Source organism: Triturus cristatus, chromosome 1_2 (genome assembly GCF_964204655.1).
Source record: "Triturus cristatus chromosome 1_2, aTriCri1.1, whole genome shotgun sequence".
Lineage (NCBI taxonomy): Eukaryota > Metazoa > Chordata > Amphibia > Caudata > Salamandridae > Triturus > Triturus cristatus.
The window spans coordinates 548,414,652-548,431,089 of record NC_140580.1 but is presented as its reverse complement, the minus strand read 5'-3'; the positions used below and the strand labels follow the sequence as shown (position 1 = coordinate 548,431,089).

Sequence of the window (16,438 nt, the reverse complement as noted above, 5' to 3'; positions counted from 1 at the left end):
CAATCAGTGAAGTGGCGGGCAGTAACTTACCTTGCTTGCATCAGGGTGCATGGTAGCCTTGCTATGTCACTTATGAGGTGCCTCACTCATGATTGTGCAGAAGGACTTGATGGTGTCTCTGTTGTAGGATGACTCGCCAGTTCAGATCCGATAAGCGACTGTTCAGCTGGCATTGTCAGTGAATTAGGAACACCGCAATCTATGGCTCCAGTCTGTTACTGAATACACACCCAAAGAGAAAAGAACCATTTTAGATTATTAGTAGTTGAGGTCTGTTATCGAAGGACGCTCAAGTGTATTGATCAGAAGAACTTATTTAACAACTTTTTTTGGACCTAAGAGAAACATCGCTGACTAAAATGTCGACATTTATTCAATTTTGCAGGAGAGTAGAAGGGACATATTTGCCATGCAAAAAAATCACAGATTAAGCATAAAATGTTAATTTAAAACACAGAAGCAGATACACAAAGTAAAAGTTCTGAAGGTATTACTAAGAGGGGCAGGTCCGGAAGAGGCGGAGCCTAAGCAATGTGGCACTATAAGAGTTCCACTTACAAGAGCTGAGCCTTGACACTTTGACCCAACTCACCTGCGACAATATGTCAAAGATCAACAAGAAAACAAAAACGGCGATTAACAGATTTCAAAGCAAATACAGAGTGAGGAAGTGAGCCTCGGTATTGAAAACTACTACTGTCAGATTAAATGTGGAATCCAGAGAAGAACAGATCGAATGAGAACAGAATACTGTGGGGAAGCGCGGTTCTGCATTAAACCGACAACCTTTTGCTACTTTACTTAGCAGGAGTAAGTTTAGCTGGTGCTGCTGCAAACCCCCCACCCCTCCCCCCCAGCTGTGTGAGCAACTCACAGCCCCTCCCGCCGTTCTTTCCTACCCATCAATTATGTACACCACAACCTTTTTTGCGGTTTTAGAATGGCCGCAGTTTATTCACATCATAAGTTGGTATACACACTTGCCGTGATGGCATTGGTCACCAACATGCTCATTTCTGGCTCATCTTGGACTACAACATAAGGCATTTCAATAACAGGTTATACACTGTACATCATATAATTTTTTTTGCATATAAATAACCATAACCTCCAACTGTCATGACAGCTTTACTTCTGTCACTTACTTGGTACAGCGGGTCGCGGCTTCACCTTGCTACCGAATATCTGGTGTTCGTGGCCCCATGGCCATGCCTGGGCTGCAAGTGCTGTGTCTGCCCGGCACTGACCATTTCTTATCCTGGCCTCAAGTATCTCTACCATAAGGCATCCCAAGGACCTTGTCCGGGAACTTATCTCAAGAGTCCCAGCCATAAGTCATCCCAAGGACATTGTTCGGGCAATTGCCCTCTTACGTCTTTATGTGAGGATTCTTTCTTGTTAAACCTCGTGTCTCCCCACCCCCTTTTCACACTACGGCTGCAACGACCGCCTTTTCTGGTGTGGGTGGGCAGGATCAATTTCCTCCAGTGACAAAGCTGGGGATTGCTTGTCTCAGTCACCTTTTTGGCCATGCTTGTGACCACGCCCTTATTTCCTGATCAGGCCATTCCAACCCAAACTTCCTGATCACGCACTGGCCTTTTTGTTGGTGCGAGAATTCACCTTCTTGCTGCTGTGCCCTATGTCTGCTGCCCATGGGGGGGTTAGCCGCCCTCCCTCTAGGGTCGGCTGTGCCTCCCGGTCAGTGGTAATTTCTGTCAGAGATTTGTACAACGCGTATTTTGAATTTAGTGTGGCTGAAAGTGCTGTATATCATCAGAACCCCTGCACTCCCCTCTTTTTCAAGCAGTGTAAAAGTTTAGAAACCCCAGGCAGATGTCTTCCATCCGCTGCAAAATGTGCAGTTTCAATTCTCAGTTTTTTAAAGAAAAAGCAGCAAAGGCATCTATCTTGAACATGTGCAAAACCTCTAACTTTGTAGAGTGCATTGGCAGCTGCCAAAACAGTGTGCGTCCCTGAAGTGTATGCTCATTAGGTTAACTCTGTGTGTATTCCTATTTTTGTTCACGCCTTTTATTGTAGAGCAGTCAGAGACCCTCACACATCTTCTGCAAGGAGCAAGAGCTGCTGTACAGCTTAGTGCAGAGAGCAGAGGACCATGCGTCTCTTTAGGAAGCAAAGCTCTTGTCACAGTAAATGGGTGTATCGTGTTTGAAGATCCATGACACTGCTCGAAGCTGCCGTGCCACTCCAGAGAATTTCAAGAAATGTAGCGAGAACCTAGGCATCCATCACTGGAGGCAGGCATACCTGAAAAATCTAGTCAGTCAGTCAAAAACTTTATTTCAGTCACGGCGACCATAAAAGTGCAAGTGCATACAGCACAGAAATACGATGTTACATTCATGGCGATAATTCATTGTGTACATAGCAACAACTGTCATTTCGATTTACGCCGAATAGTTGTAAAAATGAAAAGACAACAGTTAAAAGGGTAAAACAAAAACGTGGTGTCAATGGGTTAAGCCCCAATTAGATTGCACAGAAAGACCCACTTTATATTCACAATGTTAAAAAAATCTGAAATATACTAAAATATGAGACATAAAATTATTAGCTAAAAGCAGGCTTAAAAAGTGATAAAAATTCAGGGGGTGCGCCTTATCACGTCTTTGCTGTGTACCTTCTAATGATCCACATTTTCCCAAGAAACTTAGCAACTGCACAAACAACGAAAGGCATAGAATCTGATTTAAGAATGTGCAGCGCTTCTTGGTGGCATCGAGTTCTCAACAGCCCACAGACAGGGGCTGGCCATTTGATTCTCAGGGATTTATACATCGAGCAGGCAAAGAAAATGTGGTTAATTGATTCAACAGAACCGGAGCAACACTGTGTTGTGAAGGAAGGCCGATGTCATGCTGCTGTGAAGGAGTTCACAGGAAGGGAGCCGAATCTAAATTGAATGTAAAGCTTCCTATCTTGTGGGATCGTGATAACCTCCATATATTGTTTGTATGCACTTGACAGCTTGAATTCCATGAATTCTAGTGTAAGATGGCCTCCAGACGAATAGGTGACAGTGGACTGCTCCACCCAGTTCCAATATTCAGTCTTGGCCAGTTCTCTATTAGGCAATAAGCTGGGATCGGTGGCATCCCACAAGTTCCCCAAGCCTATAGCTGTAAGCAATGCCTGGACTTTGGTGAACCACCGGATTTTTTAAAAAACGGTCAAGTTTGTAAAATTCATCAAGAGCAACTCCGTAGTGAGCAAGCTTTGGGGTTGGTTTAAGGCGCAGCCAAAAAAGGAACGGGCAAAACCATGCTTTGTCCACTATAGATGATCTGCCCATCTATATCTAGCCTTAGTGAGAGGTGCGGGGTACTCTGGGGAAGGGAACAAACGGATCTGAAGAATTTGTTCTCAGTGATTAGGAGGCCCTCCAAATGTTCAAATCCCCCTAGTTCAGCCCCATACAAAGCAGAGCCTACTATCTTGTGGTCATATATCTGGAGTGGAGCTGCAATTGGTCTGGTCTGGGAGGCCCTATGCTCCATAATCAGAGCCCCAGTGATTTTCTTCTGCTGTAGGATTCGCTTCGTGATATGGTACTTCCAGGCCATTTCTTCAGAGAGGGTCACGCCCAGATAGTCAAAAAATGTGGCCATCCTCTCCAGTGGGGTCCCCCCCAGTAGCATTTTGCCTTTGAACGATTTGTGGGGGTTCATCAACAGGAGCTTGGTTTTCGAAGTATTGACCTCCAAGCCTCTCATTCCACAGAAGGCCTCGAAGTGATCAAGGAGCAGTTGGAGACCACTGGGGGTCTTGGAGACCAATAGCGTGTCATCTGCAAACAGTAAAGTTGTTTCTTTGACACTCTCCAATGTGGGGGTATCAGAGGAGACTTCCGCTGGAGGGGCGTGGCTTCGGAGCCTTAGAAGATGGCCGCTATTCCCGGGAGCCGGGAAGGAACACGACCTCTGCAGGCAGCATCTCTTCGTCGAAATCGCCGAAATTGTTCATTTTGACAATCGGAACTGCCACTCTCCAGAATGATACCTTTATTTTTTCATAGGGTGAGGCTGGAAAGTTTATTTTAATGTTTTTCCTGTTACCTCACCGTCGCGGCCGCCATTTTGTTTTTTCAACGATCCTTTGCTCCCTGCCTGCGGCTGTATGATGACGGTGCTGATCCATATTTGGCTGCCTTTTTTGCTAGTATTACGTTTCTCTCGTCCTTTTTAAGCAACATCTATATTACTTGATTGATGGTGTACCTGCAGTTACTGCTCAACAATATTTCTTCGTCTTTGCTGGGCTACTATCCTCCAATTTTGACTCTGCTTTCTTTTGAAGGACTCTTAGTATATTTTTTCTCAGAACATCATGCCTCGCGGCAGTTGTAATGCCGCCCGTTTCTCCGCCGAGGGCAATTTAGAGGTCTTTAACCCTTTTGATGTTTTACAAGAACATACTGACGATAATACCAAAGACTATGTTGGCGCCAAGTCTATTACTCCGTCTACTCCTCGCTCAAGTGCTAAACAAAATACCAAGATACCCTCTGCGTCACCGTCTACTTCTGCCAAAAGGGTGAAGGCTAACCCGCCTTCTCCCACTAGTTCATCGTCCCCGATTTCTATGGAACTCCTTCTTGATGAAATTCGTGCCCGCAAACCACATATGGAGGAAACTAATGCCAGGCTTCAGAATCTGGAAGCTAACTGGTCTCTCACTGAGAAGAGAGTTGGAGACCTGGAATTACGTGTTGACTCTGTTCAAAACATCACAGCTCAAGTTCCTCTCATATCTCATGAGGTGGCTCAACTTAAACAACAGGTTGAAATGTTAGAAAACCGTAATAGGCGCAATAATTTGCGCATTTATGGATTGACTGAAGGTCTTGAAGGTGCCAATCCAATCTCATTTTTCAAATCCTTTTTGCCAACTCTTTTGGGTCTTCCAGAAAATCCCTCATTAAATATTCAAAGGGCGCATCGTTTAGGTCCCTTAGCTCGCTCTCCTTCATCGTCGTCTACTAAACCGAGAGGAGTCATCTTATACTTTCTGGAGTATACGGATCTACTCAGAGTCCTGCAGGCTGCCAAGCAACGGGGGAAAATTACTTGGAATGGTTCTGCTCTTTTCTTCGCCCAGGATTACGCTAAGCCAACTGCTGACCGTCGGAAAAAATTCCTAGACATGAGACCTGCACTACGCAGTATAAATGCACGCTATGGTTTATTCCATCCATGCCTCTTTAAAGTAACTTAAAACAACAAAACTACCAGCTATGAAGACCCTGCGCTGCTCCAGCAATTCCTGAACAGTTGCAGAACGGAGTCCATGGAAGTACCTCAGTCATGATGGACCTTTTCATTTTAGCGGTGTCTGTTTGTCTAACCATTAATGATATTTAACTCTCCCCTCTTGTATTTTGTATCGTTATTTTGTATCGTTATGTTGTGCTAACGTGTTCCCCCTTTTCTTCTCCTTCTCAGGTAGCGATTTTGTGGTTCTTCATCGTTCCTTGTTCTCCTCAGCTTGCCTAGCGGATGTCCCTTCCTCATCGTCGCTGTAGAGTCTCCCGTTTTAGTGTCCCATCTTCCTCATGTGGCTTCACCAACCCCGTTCTTCATTATTTTTGGTGGTATGTCTATTTGTTCTTCTATTTTTTCATTATTCTTGTCTGTCGTTTTATACCTTTGTTTTTTGTAATAACTGCTTTTTCTCCTCTTTCTCCTTTTCCTTTTACTTTCTTTGCTTTTCTGTCTGGTCATATCTCTCCTCCAGTTGTTTTTCCTCTTGTTTATATTTGATCCTCAATCTTTTCGTTTCATACCTTTCTACTTTTAATCTATCTTCTACAAATCTTTCTCTTATTTCATATTTTTTCTCCTTATTTCTTAGCTACTCCTCTAGACGCAATGCCATTTTTTCTCCAATTTTTACAAGATGCTTTGTATTTTATCACTTATGTATATATTTGACTTCCACAAAACTTCTTTGGTATAAATTGTATTTTTAAATGTCGTTAAATATACTTACATGGAATGTTAAAGGATTGGGTTCTCCCATTAAACGGCAACGTGTGTTATCCCATTTAGCAAGTTTGAGAGGGGATATTGTGTTATTACAGGAGATTCATATAAAAGAAGTTGAAATTGCCAAACTACGTCGTAATTGGGTGGGTCATGTTTTTGCATCTCCTGGTTCAGGAAAACGTAATGGTGTTGCTATTCTTTGTCATAAACGCTTAAATATCAAAGTTATACACCAAGCCAATGACTCTGACGGTAGATGGGTGAATGCATCTTTGTTAATTGATAACATCCCTATAACTATTTTTAATGTGTATGCTCCTACCACACAGGACAAGCTATTTTGGCCACAGATGCTCACCTCATTGATGCAATCCTCTGATGACTATCTCATTCTGGGAGGGGACTGTAACACAATTGTGGACCCTCTTATTGATCGTCGCTCCAATTGCCATTTCTCTCCCTCTCTGATGCACACTCAATTCACTTCTACTATTTCCCAACGGTCTCTTGTTGATTCCTGGAGACTCTGCCATCCTACACTTAGGGAATACACATACTACTCACCAGCCCACTCCTCCCAATCCCGGATCGACTACATTTTTATTTCTAAAGCCTTGATTCAGCATATTACCCATTCTGAAATAGGTTCTATCTTAATCTCTGATCACGCTCCAGTTTCCTTGCACTTAGATTTGCTCCCACCCGTAAAAGGTACTAGGAGATGGCGGTTTAACAATTCTCTTTTATTAGACCCTAAATTTACCCCAGCTTTTCTTGAGTTCTCATCCTTGTTTTTTACCGAAAATGAATCTCCTATGATTTCTCCTCAAGTGTTATGGGACACTTTTAAAGCTGCCTCTAGGGATTTCAATATTTCTTTTGTCTCTCGTAAAAGGCGTGTCGCTTCCCAGTCTTTACAATCGATTAACCTACAAATCAAACAATTGGAACATTCCTATTACTTGACTAAATCCCCCTCTGATTTGGACAAGCTTCTCAAAGCTAAATTTTCGTTTAATAAAGTCTCTACTGAATCTGCAAATTTATGTTTACTTAAATCTAGTGCCAAATATTATACTGCTCAGAATAAAGCTGGCAATCTTCTTGCCAAATACCTTAAAGTTAAGAGAGAGCGCACAAGAATTGAATCTATTATTTCCTCATCTAACGTCACACTCCATAAAGATGAGGATATTCTGATGGAATTTACAAATTTTTATCAAAACTTTATACACCGGAATCTCCTCCCTTGTCAACTGATATAGATCAATACTTATCCTCTATTCCCTCCCCTTCTTTTCCAGACATTGACTTTGCCCCCTTGGAAGCTGATATAAGTCCTAAAGACATTCAGGATTCCATTCAAGTGCTTAAAAAAGGCAAAGCTCCTGGGCCAGATGGTTTTACGATCGAATTCTACTTACATTTTTCCAAGTTGCTTGTTCCTAAGCTTCATCAACTGTTCACATTCTTTATATCTTCCAAAAAATCTGAAGGCTCCTTTCAGGAAGCCTTAATTTGCCTCCTTCCTAAAGAGAATAAGGATCATACCCTATGTAGGAATTATAGACCCATCTCTCTAATTAATCTGGATTACAAAATCTTTGCAAAAATTCTAGCGCTCCGTCTCGATAAAATTTTACCTCATTTGATTGGTAAGGAACAATGTGGTTTCGTTAAGGGCCGTCACCTCTCTGATAATACTCGACTCTTTTTTAACGTATTAAGTAAGTCTCATTCCTACCCACACTCTTTAGCAGCTATTGCACTGGATGCCGAAAAAGCTTTCGATAGGGTTAATTGGCAATTTATGTTTGCAGTTCTTGCTTGGTTTGGTTTTGGTCCGAAATTTCTTGCATACATCTCTTTATTATACTCCTTTCCTAGATCCTTTATATTAGCGAATGGCCTTGTCTCTTCTTCGTTTCCCCTATTTAGAGGTGTCCGACAAGGTTGTCCCCTTTCTCCTCTTCTTTTTATTTTAGCATTAGAACCTTTTTTGACAAAGCTCCGAGAAAATAACAGTATCACCGGCTTTCCATATGGGGATAAGTATTTGAAACTTTCGGCCTATGCGGACGACATACTTTTATTCATTTCTAATCCTAAATCCTCTATTCCATCCTTTTTATCTGAAGTTTCTGGGTTTGCGAAGGTATCGAGTTATAAATTAAATGTGGACAAATGTGAAATCCTTCCGCTAAATAAATTTTGTTTCCACATAGATTTTTTGGCCTCCTCTTTTCATTGGAGCCCGACTCAGATTAAATACTTAGGTTTGTGGTTTAAACCCTCTATTAAAGACACTGTCGCACTTAATCTTAAAAACTTATTAGCAACTCTAAAGGATTCTACAGCTCGGTGGCATCCTCTGTTTTTATCTTGGTGGGGTAGATTAGATTCTATTAAAATGATGTTAGTTCCGATAACTTTGTTCTATCTTTCTAATCTTCCAATTAATATACCTAAATCCTCCTATAAAAATATTTACTCCATCTTATCAAAATTCCTATGGCATCATAAGAAACCTAGGATGTCTTTTGCCAGACTTAAATGCCCTAAGCAATTAGGTGGAGTTAATTTTCCGGATTTTGCTACTTATCACACCTCATTTTTTCTTCAGCACTCTGTTTCCCTTTTATCTGATCATAAATCTGATATCCTTTCTCAACCTCTGTGGGTAGACATTGAGTCCTCTTTCTTTCATCCTTTCACCTTTGAAGAATTTGTGTCTTTGTCCCACATCCCCAAGGGTTTTTCCCTTCCCATTCTTAAAAATTCTCGGAAAACGTTTTCTCCTCTTTTTGTGGACGGTTCTGATGATCGCTCACGTTTCTTGCATTCCCCCTTATGGTACAATCCCCTTATTAAATTAAAAAATAGGATGCTTTTTTGGAAGGACTGGAGAGATCTTGGTCTTAACTGGACTTATCAGCTTTTTCATGAAGGTACTTGTGTCTCCTTCAGTACTCTTCAATCTCGTTTTTCTTTACCAGTTTCCTTTGAACCTAAATATAATCTACTACGTGTGGCTGCACAGAGTAGCTATGAGTCCCTCTCCTCATCTATCACTCCCACTCACCCTCCTCCTCTTCCTCTCCCTTACTTACTTTCTTCTTCTTCTGCTTCCCAAATCTATAGAAAGTTGAGAGGTTCCTGCTACTCAGGATAAATCCAAAGTAGAATCCGATTGGGAGTCAGATTTAGAGGATTCTTTCTCTGCTACCGTGTGGCAGAAAATTTGGATCAAAATAAGGAAGTCGTCTAGAGCAGCTAATACAACCCAAACGTTATTTTTTATCTATAATAGACTTTTAATTACCCCTGCTAAATTGAACATGATTGACCCTTCCGTGCCTACTACCTGTTGGACTTGTTCAGCCTCACTGGCAGACCTTAAACATATGTTATTTACATGCCCAGTGATTTACAAATTTTGGAATGACGTGTGGCGGCAGATCAACAAAATCTTTTCAACACATTTCCCCTTTACTCTTTCACATATTTTCTTAGGCAGTCTCTCCGACATATGGTCCTTCTCCACTACAGATACTTCCATTATTGATCTACTTATAGCTGTGGCGTTTCAACAAATCACTAAGTCTTGGAAGGATGCCTCAAATGTTTCTTTTCAAGCTTGGTGGTATGGGGTTTGTTACCACCATAGATTAGATAGGGCCTATGTATATCCCATTACACTTGCTATTAAACGTGATATATTATGGGTACCAATCACGAACTTTTTAAATGAAGTTGCACGTTCTCTACCCCTACACAATCCTCGTATGGAAGAAGTTCCCAACCCTCCTTGAACATATTTCTGTTGAATTTAAGCATCTATACATATAAAATGTTTTGTATTTCTAAATATTTCATACATTGTTGCTGGAGAAGTCTTTCTATACCCAATTGTACCTTTATACTTCCTATGCATGCGTTTTATACAGTAATAATTATGCTTTTTGCGTATCTATTTTGTTCTACTATTTGACAGTCTCTTTTTCCTTTTTATTCCCCTCCCTTATTTCTTCCTTTCCTCCCCTCCTGAAGGACAATACCCCTTTTTAGTTGAATTTTAGCCATGCTGTTTTATTATAATTCTGTTGTATTTAAATTTCAATGAAATTTTCTTTAAAACTCAAAAAAAAAAAAAAAAAAAAAAAGAGACTTCCGCTAGTTGTTGGACCACTCCATTGAAAAAGAGCAAAAACAGGGAGGGAGCCAACACACAGCCCAGTCGGACCCCCCGATCGACTCTAATCGAGTCTGTCAATTGCCCTCGGTCCCCACAGCGAACCCTCGCGTAGTTTCCCTCATGTAGACGGACAACCAGCGCAAGGATCTCAGGTGGAAGCCCCAATTCCTGCAGGATGTCCCATAATTTGATCCTTGGGATGAGGTCGAACGCCGACATTAAATCAATGAATGCAATGTAGAGACAGCCCTGTTCGATGGTCACTGCTTTACAGACCAGTAAGGAAAAAAGAAAGACCTGATCGATGGTGCTAAATTTCCGTCTAAACCATGCTTGGAAGGGGGATAGAATGTTGTTCTCCTCCATCCATGCTGAAATCTTCCTAAGAAGAGCACGGGAGAAGACCTTTTCAGCACCATCAATCAGGCTGATTGGCCTGTAGTCAGATGGCAGCGAGCGGTCACCCTTTTTAAAGACCGGAATAACCTCGGCTCCCTTCCACGATGGCGGTATTGGAGCCCCAGCGGCAATTCCGTTAGCTAGTGCCCAGATATATTTAGACCAGTTGACAATATGATTAAGAAAAACATTGCAGAGTACACCATCAGGGCCCGAGGCTTTGTTCCTAACTACAGAATTTATGCTTTGAGTGATGCCAGCTAAAGAAAATAGATCATTGGCCTGGAGGCTAGTGTAGTCAATGGTGGAACCTTCTGTAGTCATCTTTCCTATTCCTGTGTATACTGCAGAAAAGTGTTCAAACTAAGTGGCAATGGTATTGGCAGGGGGCCTCGGTCTGGCCTCGGTCTTTCGGCATCTCCCCTTGTGACTAAAAGCCCAAACTGTTGAGTCTTTCCTCTGATAGGCTTCACTAATCTGGAGCCATCGGTTCTCCACCCATTCCCTTTTGGCTCTAGCCAGAGCTATCTTGTAGGCTCTCCTTGCCTCTCTTAGATCCGCTACGTTATTTGCTCTGATGGCGATGGCCAATTTTGACCGTAAGTTTCTGCACTCCTGATTAAACTAGGAGGAGTGTGGTCTGGCAGATGTCGACTTGCCCTGAGGCCAATTAGGCATTCTAAAATAAGATGCTAGCTGTTCAAAGGGAAGTGTATGGATGACCGTAATCTTTGTGGACCCCTCCCGCTGCTCAAGTAAGCTATGGAGCTCGTTAGTACTCTCTAGGAGTATGCGCTTCATATCTTCAAGTTTAGCAGTGTCAATTGCTACTTGTATCCATTTAAGTCGCCTGTTGTCATTAGTAGGGCACATCTCCTTAGTGAAAATTGTCAAGCCAGGGAGGCTAGTGTTTTTAGCCCAAGGTGATGCCGTATCGAATTCAAGAGGATTATGGTCGCTGTCAGTGGTCGTCTCAACCACCATGCCCATCATTCCTGGCCACAATCTGACATCTAACAGTATGTAATCAAGTTGGAGAGCTACAGCCCGTCTTGGTACCTCGAGCATAGACGTTGAAGTGGTCTAACCCTATACCAGTCCAACCCCTGAGATGGATCGCTAAGATATCGGGTCTTTTAGTCTTGAGCTCTCGTATAGTACATTGGAGTTCAATTTTAATCCAAATCAACAGCCCCCCAGCAGGACTTCTTGGTCTACTGGTGACTGTTGGGCAGCAAAACGTGACATATCCGGGAATGAAAACAAGGGTGGTGGACCAGGTTTCCTGTAGAATGCAGATACTGAATTGCTCTATATGTTGGACCCAGTGGGGAAGTGCCACCTTTGACCTTATCCCAGGCACATTCCAGGACAGTATGCGAGGATTTGAGGTCAATTCTCCTGAGACAGGGTTGACAGATTGAATCCCATCCATTGCACAGCCTATCTGTAGGTGAGTAGACAAAATATCGGAAAAGTAATATAGAGATACAGAAATATCGAAGTTAAAATATCGATGGAACAAAATATCTCTGTTATTAATATCGATGAATAAAATGTCGATATTGTTATGTGTAGTAAAATATCGAGGTATAGTATATCGAAAGACATATCGTGTATTAAAAATATCGAAAAAGGATAGTATTATGTTATTGTGTTATTTATAAAAATTATTGTTTATAAGTGTTTGAAAATGTTTATTTAAGTGTATTAAAAATAATAATTTTGTTAATATTAATATAATATTTTTAATTTTGATATATAATTTTAGGAGCGGGATGTTGGGTTTATAGGGGATAAGGGTGGGGAGTGTTTTAAAAATATATATATGAAATTAAAAATGTAATAAATTTTTGTAGAATTTGAATTAAAATTTAGAAAAATATTGCAATATTTAGATTTAAAATTTTATATATAATTTAAGGAGCGGGATGTTGGGTTTATAGGGGATAAGGGTGGGGAGTGTTTTAAAGAGATATATATGAAAATAAATATTTGAAAAAAAATTTGTAGAATTAAATTTTAGAAAAAAATAGCAATATTTAGAATTTAATTTAGATATATAATTTAAGGAGTGGAATGTTGGGTTTATAGGGGATAAGGGTGGGAAGTGTTTTAAAAATATATATATGAAATTAAAAAAGTAATACATTTTTGTAGAATTAGAATTAAAAGTTAGAAAAAAATGGCAATATTTAGATTTAAAATTTGATATATAATTTAAGGAGCGGGATGTTGGGTTTATAGGGGATAAGGGTGGGGAGTGTTTTAAAAATATATATATATATATATGAAAATAAATATTTTACATTTTTTTTGTAGAATTAGAATTAAAATTTAGAAATAAATTGCAATATTTAGATTTGAATTTGGATATATAATTTAAGGAGTGGGATGTTGGGTTTATAGGGGATAAGGGTGTGGAGTGTATTAAAAATATATATATGAAAATTAGTATTTTAATAAATTTTAGTAGAATTTGAATTAAAACGTAGAACAAAATATCAATATTTAGATTTTAATTAGGAAAAAATTTGTATTAGTGGGATGTTGTGTATATAGGGGTTAAGGGTGGGTAGTGTTTAGGAAATAAATATTTAATTTAATTATGTATGAAATAAATTTCAAAATAAATTTTGGAATTAACTAGAAAATTTAATTATTAAATAATCAAGTAAAAAAGTGGGAATTTTGGTTTATAGGGGATAAGGGTGGTTATGTTTGTAGAAATATCTTTAATATTTTATTATAAAAAAAAAATATTCAAATTAGTAATTACATTTTACATTTGAAATATTAAATAATACATATTTAATAAGTGGGATTTTGGGGTTATAGGGGAGGAGGGTGGGGAATGTTTGAGAAATATATATACAAATTAATATTTTTACAAATTTATTTACATTTACAATTGTAATTTCTATTAAAAATAAACCTTTATAAGAAGATATTTATGTTCATAAGAGGGATGTAGAATTAATAGGGGATAAGGGTGGGTAGTGTGTAGAAATTACTAATTTTTAAAAAATATCTAAAAAAAATTGCTACCCTAATTTAATATAAATTTGAGTGGGAATAGTAAATTATTTATGGTCAGTGTCCAGCACCTACTCAAATTTATTATAGACTGGAGTGGGAATAGTAAATTATTTATGGTCAGTGTCCAGCACCTACTCTAATTTATTATAGACTGGAGTGGGAATAGTAAATTATTTATGGTCAGTGTCCAGCACCTACTCTAATTTATTATAGACTGGAGTGGGAATAGTAAATTATTTATGGTCAGTGTCCAGCACCTACTCAAATTTATTATAGACTGGAGTGGGAATAGTACATTATTTATGGTCAGTGTCCAGCACCTACTCTAATTTATTATAGACTGGAGTGGGAATAGTAAATTATTTATGGTCAGTGTCCAGCACCTACTCAAATTTATTATAGACTGGAGTGGGAATAGTAAATTATTTATGGTCAGTGTCCAGCACCTACTCTAATTTATTATAGACTGGAGTGGGAATTGTAAATTATTTATGGTCAGTGTCCAGCACCTACTCTAATTTATTATAGAGTGGAGTGGGAATAGTAAATTATTTATGGTCAGTGTCCAGCACCTACTCAAATTTATTATAGACTGGAGTGGGAATAGTCAATTATTTATGGTCAGTGTCCAGCACCTACTCTAATTTATTATAGACTGGAGTGGGAATAGTAAATTATTTATGCCCAGTGTCCAGCACCTACTCTAATTTATTATAGACTGGAGTGGGAATAGTAAATTATTTATGGTCAGTGTCCAGCACCTACTCTAAATTATTATAGACTGGAGTGGAAATAATAAATTATTTATGGTCAGTGTCCAGCACCTACTCTAATTTATTATAGACTGGAGTGGGAATAGTAAATTATTTATGGTCAGTGTCCAGCACCTACTCTAATTTATTCTAGATTGGACTGGGAATAGTTAATTATTTATGGTAAGTGTGCGGCACCTACTTTCATTTATTATAGATGGGAGTGGGAATATAAAATTGTTTAGGTTTACTGAGCAGCAGCTACTGTATCCTATTGTACAGTGGAGTGGTAATAGGAAATTATTAATGTTTACTTTCCAGCATCTATCTACTACAATTTATTGTAGATTAGAGTGGAAATAGGTAATAGTTTATGTTTAGTGTTTTAAGTATTTATCATGTTTTGTTATAGTTTGTAGTCATAATAGTATCTAAATTGTGTATATTTGTTTTTATTGATAGAATAAATTTAAATAGCATTGGAATAGTAGAATTAGTTAATTTTACTTTGGAACATGTACTGTAATTATAGTTAAGTGCAGTGCTTATAGTATATTTTGAGGTTTACTGTTTGGTATTTTATGAAATGAAATTACATTGATTTAGTAATAGGAAAACAATTTTTAAATGTATATTAATTGTATTTTATTATATTTTGGATTAGTAAAAATTAATTCTATATTTAGAGTTTAGGATAATAAATAATTTTAAAGTTTTAATATGATATTTTTAAAGATATATTTAATGTTATTAGTAAGAAAAAAGTATGAATATTGAGGTGCCGATCACGATCCGGTAAAAACCGGGTACGAACCGTCGGACGGAGCATAATCTCCGTCCGCGTACCCGGTCGTCAATTTTTACAAACAAGGAATTACGATTCGCACGGGTACACCATCACCGTACGATTCGTAAAAAAGCCCGACCGAACAAAAAAACCCTACCAATGCCATCCGGGAAAGCGCCGACCTGACGTCGGGACGCTCGCAGCCAGCCATTCACGACCCAGGAATTACGATTCGCACCGACGTCATCCCGCACGGTGAATATTTTCCGGCACCCAAAAACTGCCGGGAAATCAGGACGACGCGAACAAGGACCACCAGTACGCGACGGACAGACAGGACGACGCGAACAAGGAGGACCAGTACGCGACGGACACACAGGACGACGCGACCAAAGAGGACCCGTACGCGACAGGACGACGCGATCAAGGAGGACCCGTACGCGACAGGACGACGCGATCAAGGAGTACCAGTACGCGACGGACAGACATGGACCCGAACCTACGAGTCATCCCTGCCCTCATAGCAGTCCACCTCCTCTACAGGTTACGACGCAGACGCCGCAGAAGGTCAGAATAACTAAGGGAGGGGGGAAAGTGGGGTGGGGTGGGGGTTGCAGGACCAGGGCAGGCCACAAAACAACCACATAAGTCACACACCACACATGGCCTGGACATACCTGACTCCCATGCCCTGGTCACCACGAGGGGGTGGGGGCGTGTCCTGATAAGCCAGCGACCGCCACAACGGAAGTCCGTCACCACGCGAACCGGCAACACAACCAGACAGGTACGTCCCGTACCCACGCCTGAAGAGCGTGGGTACGAGTCGTACCACGCCCACACACACGTCACCCCAACAATGGCGGGACGGATCGTACCCACGTGGCAAAGGCCTGGGTACGGGCCGCACAAGCATCACATAGCGTGGGGACGGATATGTACGGACCCTACCCCCACCCCGTATGCAAGGAGCGTACCCCCCACCCCAACAGTGTAAGTACGACTCGTACCCTCACCCGCGTATGCAAGGAGCGTACCCCACACCCCAACAGTGTAAGTACGACCCGTACCCTCACCCGCGTATGCAAGGAGCGTACCCCACACCCCAACAGTGTAAGTACGACTCGAACCCCCACCCGCGTATGCATGGAGCGTACCCCCCATGCCAACAGTGTAAGTACGATCCGTACCCTCACCCGCGTATGCAAGGAGCGTACCCCACACCCCTACAGTGTAAGTACGACCCGTACCCTCACCC

At 40.5% G+C, this 16,438-nt stretch overlaps 1 long non-coding RNA gene across 1 annotated transcript in view; it reads left to right on the top strand.

The window, feature by feature from the left end:
* LOC146867606 (uncharacterized) overlaps positions 1-16,438 on the top strand; it is a 289,864-nt gene that overhangs the window by 24,614 nt on the left and 248,812 nt on the right. The window contains exon 2 of the long non-coding RNA XR_014966111.1: positions 5,466-5,614. This is a non-coding gene — a long non-coding RNA (uncharacterized LOC146867606). The remainder of the gene's footprint in view (positions 1-5,465; positions 5,615-16,438) is intronic.